Raw genomic sequence first — 13,441 nt, forward strand, 5'->3', positions numbered from 1 at the left:
AGTAAAAGTTTTACCACAAATGTGTAAGATTTGTCGAAATGAATGAAAAAATTTCAATAAAATCATTCCATATATGAATTCAAATTAGTTAATTTTTTTCATTCTGTAGTATAGTGGTATATAAATATAGGAAAATGTTAACTAATATATGGAATGCATTATTCCTAATTTCTACGAAAATCACATCGTTCAAACAAATAAAAATGTCTTTGGCGCTATACGAAGTTCAATTTTCTTCACAATGAGTTCATTATACCCTGCTCCACACTGTGGAACAGGGTATTATAAGTTAGTGCATATGTTTGCAACACCCAGAAGGAGACGAGATAGACACATGGTGTCTTTGGCAAAAATGCTCAGGGTGGGCTCCTGAGTCGATATAGCGATGTCCGTCTGTCCGTCTGTCCGTCTGTCCGTCTGTCCGTCTGTCCGTGAACACATTTTTGTAATCAAAGTCTAGGTCGCAGTTTTGGTCCAATCGACTTCAAATTTGGCACAAGTATGTGTTTTGGTTCAGAATAGATCCCTATTGATTTTGGAAGAAATCGGTTCAGATTTAGATATAGCTCCCATATATATATTTCGCCCGATATGGACTTATATGGCCCCAGAAGCCAGAGTTTTACCTTAATTTGCTTAAAATTTTGCACAAGAAGAACAATTAGTACTATAGTCAAGTGTGCCAAATTTTATTGAAATCGGTTCAGATTTAGATATAGCTCCCATATATAGCTTTCGCCCTATTTACACTCATATGACCACAGAGGCCAATTTTTAACTCCGATTTAGTTGAAATTTTGCACAGGGAGTAGAATTAGCATTGTAGCTATGCGTGCCAAATTTGGTTGAAATCGGTTCAGATTTAGATATAGCTCCCATATATAGCTTTCGGCCGATTTACACTCATATGACCACAGAGGCCAATTTTTTGCTCCGATTTAGTTGAAATTTTGCACAGGGAGTAGAATTAGCATTTTAGCTATGCGTGCCAAATTTGGTTGAAATCGGTTCAGATTTAGATATATCTCCCATATATAGCTTTCGCTCGATTTACAGATTTAGATATAGCTCCAATATATAGCTTTCGGCCGATTTACACTCATATGACCACAGAGGCCAATTTTTAACTCCGATTTAGTTGAAATTTAACACAGGGAGTAGAAGTAGCATTGTTGCTATGCGTGCCAAATTTGGTTGAAATCGGTTCAGATTTAGATATAGCTCCCATATATATGTTTTTCTGATTTCGACAAAAATGGTCAAAATACCAACATTTTCCTTGTAAAATCGCCACTGCTTAGTCGAAAAGTTGTAGAAATGACTCTAATTTTCCTAAACTTCTAATACATATATATCGAGCGATAAATCATAAATAAAATTTTTTGAAGTTTCCTTTAAATTGCTTCAGATTTAAACGTTTCCCATATTTTTTTACTAACATTGTGTTCCACCCTAGTGCATTAGCCGACTTAAATTTTGAGTCTATAGATTTTGTAGAAGTCTATCAAATTCTGTCCAGATCGAGTGATATTTAAATGTATGTATTTGGGACAAACCTTTATATATAGCCCCCAACACATTTGACGGATGTGATATGGTATCGAAAATTTAGATTTACAAAGTGGTGCAGGGTATAATATAGTCGGCCCCGCCCGACTTTAGACTTTCTTACTTGTTTTAACTTAAAGAAGGGGTCACTTTTTTCTGGGTCACTTTTTTCGCATAAAAAACAAAACAATTTTGACAAAATTTACTAGAGACATAAAATTTTGACAAAAACTTCTATAGGAATAAAATTTAAAAAAAAAAATTGCTATAGAATTAAATTTTTGTAGAGAAATACATTTTTATTGTTTTTTTTTTTTTTGGAAAAAATGTTCTATAGAAATAAAATATTGAGAAAATTTTCTATAGAACTAAAACTTTGACAAAATTTTCTAGGGAAATAATAGTTTGACAAAATTTACTACAGAAATAAAATTTTAACAAAATTTTCTCGAGAAATAAAATTTTGACAAAATATTCTAGAGAAATAAAATTTTGACAAAATTTTCCAGAGAAATGAAATTTTGACAAAATTTTCTACAGAAATAAAATTTGGACAAATTTGGTATAGAAATAAATTTTTGTAGAGAAATAAAATTTTGACAAATTTGGTATTGAAATAAATTTTTGTAGAGAAATAAAATTTTGACAAAATTTTCTAGAGAAATAAAATTTTGACATAATTTTCTCTCGAAATATAATTTTGACAAAATTTTCTCTAGAAATATATTTTTTACATAATTTTCTATAGAAATATAGTTTCGAAAAAATGTTCTCGAGAAATACAATTTTGACAAAATTTTCTACAGACATAAAATTTTGACAAAATTTGCTATAAACATATTTTTTGTTAAGTTTTTGTTGTTAAATTTTCTTCAAATTTGTACAATAAACTTTCTTCAATGACAAAAAACAAACAACTATCCTTCAATAATTATTATATAAAAAAATTATGACTTTGTAAATTTATGCATATTTTGGACAACGGCTATTTCTTATCGACATGAAAAACAGCCGTTTATGGGATTTTTGTTATATTTTAACTTCCCTTCGTGGTAGAATTTGCTGACAACTTTAATGTTACTTTTTGTAACAATTCTAAGTAAGTTTTTCGTTTCATAGGAATTTCCGACCGTAGTGTCTTTTGTTATCATGGCCTTAACTACGAGTTGATTTTTTGTACCACTTGGCCATGTTTTCACTTCGTTTGACCCTTGTGAAAATTACCACACTCACTCACTAACTCATAGAAAATACAGAAAACAAAAATGAACGCCAAAATCAGCAATAGCGCCAAATTGATTTTAAATTGCATTTTTTTTTTCTTCTCCAGTTTGTTTTTGCCATGCCATTTGGTCGATGCCAATGTTGATGATTTCATCTGTTTTTTGGCTCATTCCCATGGATGTCATCAGATCATTACCACTGGTCTCTGTCATAGTCGGTCTTTCTCTGAGGCACTTCTCAATGCAGTTGCCAGCCATCACTGACTCATTGCCTGCCTGGCGGCCAGCTAACCTGTCCGTCCCTTCCATGGCTTCCTAAATTAGGCATATTTTATGCACATCTCGTTCAAATGGCATTGACTATTGCCAAAACTTCACCATTGGTTTTGAACTATTTTGGGATTTATGGCGTGACAAGAGAGATAGTCATCACGTTTCTTTCTCTGGTTATTTTTTCATTCCGTCTGTCTGTTCAGTTGCAATTTTGATGCAGTAATTTTTGATTAATTGCCCAGAAAAAGAATTGTTCATAGATGATTGAGAATCATCGATGATAAGTGTAACTGTCACCATAAATGATAAAAGGATAGGAAAGGGCGAAAATAAGCAAAATAACATTATTGTTGTAAATGAAACGGAAGTAACCGGAAACCGGAAGATGAATGGCATACGGAATAACAAACTCAGACAATACTTAGAAAGGAATTATGAAAAAGAAAGAGAGAGTGAGAGAGGCTATGTTATAAACAAATGATACATATACAGTAAATGCTGGCATTACTTCCTGGCAGATCTCATAATTCTATGAGCAGAAAGAGAGAGAGCACAATCATTTACATACGTAATTAAATGATAGTGCTCTCACCTAGCCATAGCCATATGTTATTGATAATTGGTTCAACTACGAATAAAGCCTATCACTGATTTATTCATTTTCAATGGAGAAGTAAATGATCGCAAAAGGAAATTTTATACTTCGATGGACAGTGCTATCGACATTGTAACGAGCTCAGATGTAAGATTAATGAGATTGTGGACTTTATGAATCGGAAGAGAATCAGGTTCCCGAGGATCCAACGGACGAAGATGAATGACACCTGCAGCATGCGCCATTGTGATGGATAAAATGTGCTACGAAAGGATCGCACAAGAAATGGAGGTGGTGGCGTGGCTTTCATAAAACACCGTTTGGTGCAGTATAGACCTATCCCCATAAGCGTAGGAAGGCCTCTGGGGAGGGGGCTTAGACCCCCCAGAAAAATTTTAGCCCCCCCCCCCCCCAGAATTTGAAAACCTATTTACGATTTCCCATTTTTATAAAAAATAAACAAGCCCAGCCAAAAAAGCGTCGCCAAAAAAGTAATGAAAATGATCTTTTTGGATCCGGAAGTGGTGCAAAATTGGCGAAGAAGCGTTGAATTTAACATGGCCTTGTCATAGGACGGAAGTCCTCCATTTCAACAACCGTTGCACTGAATTTGCATCACTTCTTTAGGTGTGATCCGAATTCAATGTTTTGAATGTAAATTAAAAAATTCTGTTATATTTTGTCAAATAAATAATTTTTATAATTTTTAATGGATTCTAATGCTTGTCGGAAACGTTTGACCTCAAATATTTTCAAAAATTCACAAGTTTTTCAGAATGGATTTAGAATTTTTTTCGACAAAATTTTAATTATTTGTACCATTTTATGAATTCTTACTTCGTTTTTAAGTTATTTGAAACAAAAAAAAAAATAAAATTTCCCATTAAAAGTATGAAAAAACCAAGTTAAAAAAATTGAATTTAAAGAACTTCCTGAGTAGTTAAAATAAAGAACATCATTGGGAGTACATCTTCTGGAAGTGCTTTTAAAGTTGTGTCTTTGGAAGAACTTCCAAATTTTTTTGCTGGAAAATGTGTGGAACTACTTTTACTTGCTTTATTATAAATTAATTTTCGAGTTATTTTGACGTCTAATTTTTTTATATTCATTTTTATGAAATAAAATATAAATAAATGAAATATAAATTTTTAGCTAGGGGGGCTATAGCCCCCCCTAGGAAAATTATCTAGCTACGCTAATGCCTATCCCACTATATGAAAATGAATTCTGGGGCTGCCAAGCTATACAACGTGTATATACCGCCGTTTGGTAGCTGTGCTCCAGTTTATTGCCCAAGCATTGAATGGCTGTTGTGTGGGCATTAGAGGTGTGAGCGTGACACGAAATTCTCGTGACACGCGTGATTTACACGTGAGTCGTGAACAAAATCCAAAGCAAGTCTTGTGAATGTGCCTGAATGGGACTAAAATAAATATGTTGTGCGTGAGAAATAAAATCGGTTCGTGAATGTGCGTGAATAACATTTCTGCAAAACCACGCTCACGAAAAAAATCAAGATTTAATTCATACTCGTATGTTAACTGAAATTAATTTAGCTCTCGAACTATATTCTATTTTTGAAGTTTGTTTGTTTGCTGGACGTCAGCAAAGGTAACAAACTTCAAAAATAGAATATAGTTCGAAAGCTAAATTAATTTCAGTTAACATACGAGTATGAATTAAATCTTGATTTTTTTCGTGAGCGATATCATCGTGCTGATTTCCGTTTGGTAAATGTCGTCAGGCTCGTCAATTTGTCGTGAATCGTGTGTGAACGTGAGTCTTTAAAAGTAGTTCGTGCGTGCATGAGTACTGGTTTTCATTTCGTGAATGTGCGTGAATGCGATTGGCTACAACACGTATCGTGCGTAAGCGTCCGTGAATAAACATTTTGCTTCGTGAATGTGAGTGAAATTTCAGTTACGCGCACACCTCTAGTGGAGACCTTAATGCCCATTTGGCATTCTCTCCTAGGTAATGTCCAGAGTTGCCTCTCTTTGGCAGAGCAGATAGATGACTCCACATTTTGCACAGTGAGGCCCCCACGAGAATAATGGGTGATTGCAGCAGTTCGCCAGATATATATTAAGCTTCACCTGGTCTTATAAATGACGTATCCTAGCAACCCGTCATTTCACTGGGATCAGACCACCTACCGATAATTCTCACCATTAAACGATCCTCCGATTTCATAATCTCTGAACGCCGGACGTTTCTCAGCCAAACGAAAGCCAACTGGGATGGCCTCAGAGAATAGACAGATTGCCGCTTCAGTGACCTCCCTTCCCCAAAGGGTATTCCCGGGCATCATCAACGCAGCAGCTACTCGCTTCATACCCGCTAGTCGAATGGCCCAAGTGATGAACGCCGTCGTGCTAACCCTACCGATCCTAGAATCAGGGAACTACATTTTGAGATAGTCGACCAGCACAATCGGAACACTTTGTTAGTGCATCAATGTAACTTAGGAACAGGAACAGGTAAGTTGTGGTCAACAGTGAGTGCCCTCGCGAACCCCGCTAGTAGGGATGATGGTATTTCGGTCACATTTGGCGACGTGACAGTGACTGATCCGAAGAGGTGCGCTATATTCTTCCACCGACAGTTTTTCGAGCATCCCGAGTGTTATAGAGCGAAAAGACTTTAATGCCCATTTGGTATTCTCTCCTAGGTAATGACCAGAGATGCCTCTCTTTGGCAGAGCAGATAGATGGCTCCACATTTTGCACAGTGAACGAAGAGGCCCCCACAAGAATAATGGGTGATTGCAACAGTTCGCCAGATATATCTTAAGCTTCACCTGGTCTGATAAATGACGTATCCTAGCAACCCGTCATTTCACTGGGATCAGCCCACCTACCCATAATTCTCACCATTAAACGACCCTCCGATTTCATAATCTCTGAACGCCGGACGTTTTTCAACCAAACGAAAGCAAACTGGGAAGGCTTCAGAGAATACACATATTGCCGCTTCAGTGACCTCCCGTCCCCAAAGGGTGTTCCCAGGCATCATCAACGCAGCAGCTACTCGCTTCATACCAGCTAGTCGAAAGGCCCAAGTGATGAACGCCGTCGTCCTAACCCTGCCGATCCTAGAATCAGGGAACTGAATCTTGAGATAGTCGACCAGCACAATCGGAACACTTAGTTAGAGCAGAAATGTAACTTAGGAATCGGAGTTCACCAATGTGGTATCACAATGGACTGAATAGTCTAAGTGAGCCTGATACATCGGTCTGCCACCTAACCTAACCTAACCTAACCTAACCTAGGAACAGGAACAGATAAGTTGTGGTCAACAGTAAGTGCCCTCTCGAACCCCACTAATAGGGATAATGGTATTTCAGACACATTTGGCGACGTGACAGTGACTGATGCGAAGAGGTGCGCTATATTCTTCAACCGACAGTTTTTCGAGCATCCCGAGAGTTATAGAGCGAAAAGGAGAGCCATTCGTCACATACGTGGTCTCCGAGCCAACTATACACCACAATTTACCACATCCGAAGTTACCGAAACAATCCAAAGCGCTTGGCCCCGACGGAATCTCTAAGCCAATGCCATACGGGGTATATATTAAACAAAACAAGTATATACGGCCGTAAGTTCGGCCAGGCCGAATCTTATGTACCCTCCACCATGGATTGCGTAGGAACTTCTACTAAAGGCTGTCATCCACAATCGAATTACTTGGGTTGCGATAACACTTGCCGATGGCAAGGTATCGTAAAACTTTTTAACACTGTCTTCTAAATTGTAAGTTAGCCCATACGGGGTATATATTAAACAAAAAAAGGCCGATTAAGTACGTATATAATATAGTTTGACAAAATTTTCTATAGAAATAAAATTTTGACAAAATTTTCTATAGAAATAAAAATTTGACAAAATTTTCTATAGAAATAAAAACTTGACAAAATTTTCTATAGAAATAAAATGTTGACAAAATTTTCTATGGAAGTAAAATGTTGACAAAACTTTCTATAGAAATAAAATGTTGACAAAATTTTGTGTAGAAATGAAATTTTGACAAAATTTTGTATAGAAATAAAATGTTGACAACATTTTCTACAGAAATAAATTTTTTACAAAATTTTCTATAGAAATAAAATTTTGACAAACATTTCTATAGAAATAAACTTTTGACAAAACTTTCTATAGAAATGAAATTTTGACAAAACTTTCTATAGTAATAAAATTTGACAAAATTTTCTATCGAAATAAAGTTTTGGTAGATTATTTTTGGCGATATGGACCAATTTTTACATGGCTGTTAGAGGCCATATATTGACAAAATGTACCAAATTTCAACCGTATCGGATGACTTGTGCTCCTCCAAGAGGTTCCGGACGTCAAATCTGGGGACGGTTTATATGGGAACTATATATAATTATGGACCGATATGGACCAATTTTTGCATGGTTGTTAGAGACCGTATACTAACACCATGTACCAAATTTCAACTGGATCGGATGAATTTTGCTCTTCCAAGAGGCTCCGGAGGTCAAATCTGGGGATCGGTTTATATGGGGGCTATATATAATTATGGACCGATATGGACCAATTTTTGCATGGTTATTAGAGGCCGTAAACTAACATCATGTACCAAATTTCAACCGGATCGGATGAATTTTGCCCCTCCAAGAGGCTCCGGAGGTCAAATCTGGGGATCGGTTTATATGGGGGCTATATATAATTATGGACCGATATGGACCAATTTTTGCATGGTTGTTAAAAACCGTATACTAAGACCACGTACTAAATTTCAACCGGATCGGATGAATTTTGCTCCTCCAGGAGGCTCCGGTGGTCAAATCTGGGGATCGGTTTATATGGGAGCTATATATAATTATGGACCGATATGGACCAATTTTTGCATGGTTGTTAGAGGCCGTATACTAACATCAGGTACCAAATTTCAACCGGATCGGATGAATTTTGCCCCTCCAAGAGGCTCCGGAGGTCAAATCTGGGGATCGGTTTATATGGGGGCTATATATAATTATGGACCGATCTGGACCAATTTTTGCATGGTTGTTAGAGACCGTATACTAAGACCACGTACCAAATTTGAACCGGATCGGATGAATTTTGCTGCTCCGGGAGGCTCCCCAAGCCAAATTTGGGGATCGGTTTATATGGGGCTATAAGTAAACGTGGTCCGATATAGCCCATTTTCAATACCATCCGACCTACATCAATAACAACTACTTGTGCCTAGTTTCAAGTCGATAGCTTGTTTCGTTCGGAAGTTAGCGTGATTTCCACAGACGGACGGACAGCCGGACAGACGGACAGACGGACGGACGGACAGACGGACAGACGGACGGACGGACGGACGGACATGCTTAGATCGACTCAGAATTTCACCACGACCCAGAATATATATACTTTATGGGGTCTTAGAGCAATATTTCGATGTGTTACAAACGGAATGACAAAGTTAATATACCCCCATCCTATGGTGGAGGGTATAAAAAGGCCGATTTGAAATTTTTTTCTATAGAAATAAAATTTTGACAAAATTTTCTATAGAAATAAAATTTTGCTAGATTATTTTTGGGGATCGGCTTCATATAACTATAGACCAATATGGACCAATTTTGGCATGGTTGTTAGGGGCCATATACTAGCGCAATGTACCAAATTTCACCACGTACCAAATTTCAACCGGATCGGGTGAACTTTGCTCTTCCAAGGGGCTCCGGAGATCAAATCTGGGGATCGCTCTATATGGGGGCTACATATAATTATGGACCGATATGAACTAATTCCAGCATGGTTGTTAGAGACCATATACTAACACCACGTACCAAGTTTCAACCGAATCGGATGAAATTTGCTTCTCTTAGAGGCTCCGGGGGTCAAATCTGGGAATCGGTTTATATGGGGGCTATATTTAATTATGGACCGATGTGGACCAATTTTTGCATGGTTGTTAGAGGCCATATTCTAACACCACGTACCAAGTTTCAACCAAATCGGATGAATTTTGCTCATCCATGAGGCTCCGGAGGTCAAATCTGGGGATCGGTTTATATTGGGGCCATATATAATTATGGACCAATATGGACCAATTTGCGCATGGTTATTAGATACCATATACTAACACCATGCACCAAATTTCAGCAGGATCGGATGAAATTTGCTTCTATTAGAGGCTCTGCAAGCCAAATCTGGGGATCGCTTTATATGGATATATATAATTATGGACCAATTTTTGCATGGTTGTTAGAGACCATATACTAACACCATGTACCAAATTTCAACCGAACCGGATAAATTTTACCGCTCCAAGAGCGCCGGTTTATATGGGGGCTATACGGAAAAGTGGTCCATTTGTAAAACCATTCGACCTACATCAATAACAACTACACTGAAAAAACAGTGAACCCACCAGGAAGAAAACATTTAGTTATTTTTAGAATTTTTTTAATATTTTTAGAAAATTTTCACTAAACAGTATTACAAACGCTGACATCGCGCCGATATCATAATTAACTTTTTTCACTTGTTAAAGAAAATTTTGTACTTTGAGAGAAAAATTTGGATTTCAAAATTGCAAGAATGTCTTTAGTGACATACGAAGTTCATGATGGGCACATTTGTAATAAAATTTACAAATTTAAAGAAATAATGAACTGTCTTGTGAGAAGTACGAATTTAGTTAAACTTTTTACTTCATTTGTGTATATTTTTTTCCCGTTTTTTAGTTCATTTAACTAACGAATGCAAAAATTTATTAGAGTAAAGGAAACTTTCTGCATATATAATAATTCCATGAACTAAAATAAAGTTAAATTGGCTTTAGTGAAATAGAGAGTTCACTTTTTTTGAGTGTACTTGTGCCAAGTTTCAAGTCGATAGCTTGTTTCGTTCGGAAGTTAGCGTGATTTCAACAGACGGACGAGCGGACGGATATATACTTTATGGGGTCTTAGTGCAATAATTCGATGTGTTACAAACGGAATGACATAGTTAAGCTGTATCTAAATCTGAACCAATTTGTATAATATTTTACACGCCTGATTGATACAACAAAAGGTTACCTTGTGCAAAATTTAAGTGAGATCAGTTCATAAATAAGCCCTCTATGGTCAAAAATATAGTTATAAGGGGTAAATTTTTCAAAATCGGGCGATGCAAATATATGGGAGCTATATCTAACTCTGAACCGATTTCGATGATACTTTACAGGTTTGGTTGATATTGCAGAAGATTATATTGTGCTAAATTTGTGTAAGATCGGTCAATAATTGAGGCCACTATTGTCAAAAATAAATTTATTAGAGCAAATTTTTGAAAATCGGGCGGTACATATATATGGGAGCTATATCTAAATGTAAACCAATTTCCATGATTTTTTGCACATATTGTTAGTACCATAGAAGATTAAAGTAAACCAACTTTAAGTACGATCAGTTGATAAATTTATGGCCAAATTTGGCAAAATTGGGCGATACATATATGTGGGAACTAAATCTATATCTGAACCGATTTCGATGAAATTTTTTAAACATGAAGGGTGATAAAAAAGATTACTTTGTGCTAAATGTGATGACGATCGGTTGGTAAAAAAGTGCAACGTGGTCCATTTGTCGAAATCGGGCGATACATATATATGGGAGCTATATCTAAATATGATCCGATTTCTCCCAAATTCGTTTGTCCTTGTGCCCAAAAAACACCCTGTACCAAATTTCCTCAAAATCGGTTAAGAATTGCGACTGGAATCCTGTGAACAAAAAATACATGGACAGACGGACGAACACCAAGCGCTATATCGACTCAGGAGGTGATTCTGAGTCGATCGGTATATATTTTATGGGGTCTAAAATCAATATTTCTGGTAGGCATTTTTTTTTTTTTTGCCGATCAAAGTTATTATACCCTGACCACTATGGATGAAATCACAATAAACTTTTACAATAACAACAACAACAACCGACATCTCGAGAAAATTTATAAAACCATAGAGCCTTGGCGCTGATTTTTATACCCACCACCATAGGATGGGGGTATACTAACTTTGTCATTCCGTTTGTAACACATCGAAAAATTGCTCTAAGACCCGATAAAGTATATATATTCTGGGTCGTGGTGAAATTCTGAGTCGATCTGAGCATGTCCGTCCGTCCGTCCGTCTGTTGAAAACACGCTAACTTCCGAACGAAATAAGCTATCGACTTGAAACTTGGCACAAGTATTTGTTATAGATGTAGGTATTGAAAATGGGCTGGTATTGCAATTGGGCCATATCGGTCCACTTTTACGTATATCCCCCATATAAACGGACCCCCAAATTTGGCTTGCAGACCCTCTAAGAGAAGCAAATTTCATCCGATCCGGCTGAAATTTGGTACATAGTGTTAGTATATGAACTCTAACAACCATGCAAAAATTGGTCCACATCGGTCAATAATTATATATAGCCCCCATATAAACCGATCCCTCGATTTGGCTTTCGGAGCCTCTTGAAGGAGCAAATTTCATCTGATCCGGCGGAAATTTGGTACATGGTGTGACAATATGGTATTTAACAACCATGCAAAAATTGATCTACATCGGTCCATAATTATATATAGCCCCCATATAAACTTATCCCCAGATTTGGCTTGCGGAGCCTGTAAGAGATCCGGCTGAAATTTGGTACATGGTGTTATTATATGGTCTCTAACAACTATACACAAATTGGTCCATATCGGTCAATAATTATATATAGCCCCCATATAAACCGATCCCCCGATTTGGTTTGCGGAGCCTCTTCGGAGACCAAAATTCATTTGATTCAGTTGATATTTGGTACGTGGTGTTAATATATGGCCTCAAACACCCATGCAAAAATTGGTCGAAATCGGTCCATAACTATATATAGTCCCCATATAAACCGATCCCCAGATTTGACCTCCGGTGCCTTTTGGAGAAGCAAAATTCATCCGATCTGGTTGAAATTTGGTACGTGGTGGTAGTATATAATATTTAACAACCATGCCATAAGTGGTCCATATCAGTTAATAATCATATATAGCCCCCATATAAATCAATCCCGAGATTTGGTTTTGGAGCATCTTGGAGGAGCAAATTTCATCCGAGTCAGTTGAAATTTGGTACATTGTGCTAGTATATGGCCGTTAACAACCATGCCTAACTAGGTCCATATCGGTCTATAATTATATATAGTCCTCAGATAAATCGATCCCCAAATCACACAAAAATTGGTCCACATCAAGTCCATAATTGTACACTGAAAAAACAGTGAACCCACCAGGAAAGATAACTTTCGATTAATTTTAGAAAATTTGGAACTTTTTTAGAAAATTTTAACTAAACGGTATTACAAGCGCTGGCATCACTCCGATATGGCAAAAATAAGTAAATATTTTTCGACAAATTCAAGAAAATTTATTAGACATAACTAAATTTTTTCAGTAGTTAAAGAAAATTTTGTAGTTTTAAGAGAAATCTTGGAGTTCAAAATTGCAAGAATGTCTTTAGTGACATACGAAGTTCATGATGGACACATTTTTGGTAAAATTTACAAATTTAAAGAAATAATGAACTATTTTGTAAGAAATACGAAATTAGGAAATCTTTATGCTTTATTTGTGTATAACTTTTTCCCGTTTTTTAGTTCATTTAACTAACATACGCAAAAAATTATTTGACTAAAATAAACTTTTTCCAAACATAATGATTCTATGAACTAATATAAAGTTAATATGGCTTTAGTGAAATAGAGAGTTCACTTTTTTTTGAGTGTATATAGCCCCCATATAAGCGACCCCCATATTTCAATTCTG

The sequence above is a fragment of the Haematobia irritans genome, chromosome 2 (assembly GCF_050003625.1).
Source record: "Haematobia irritans isolate KBUSLIRL chromosome 2, ASM5000362v1, whole genome shotgun sequence".
NCBI classification, from domain to species: Eukaryota; Metazoa; Arthropoda; class Insecta; order Diptera; family Muscidae; genus Haematobia; species Haematobia irritans.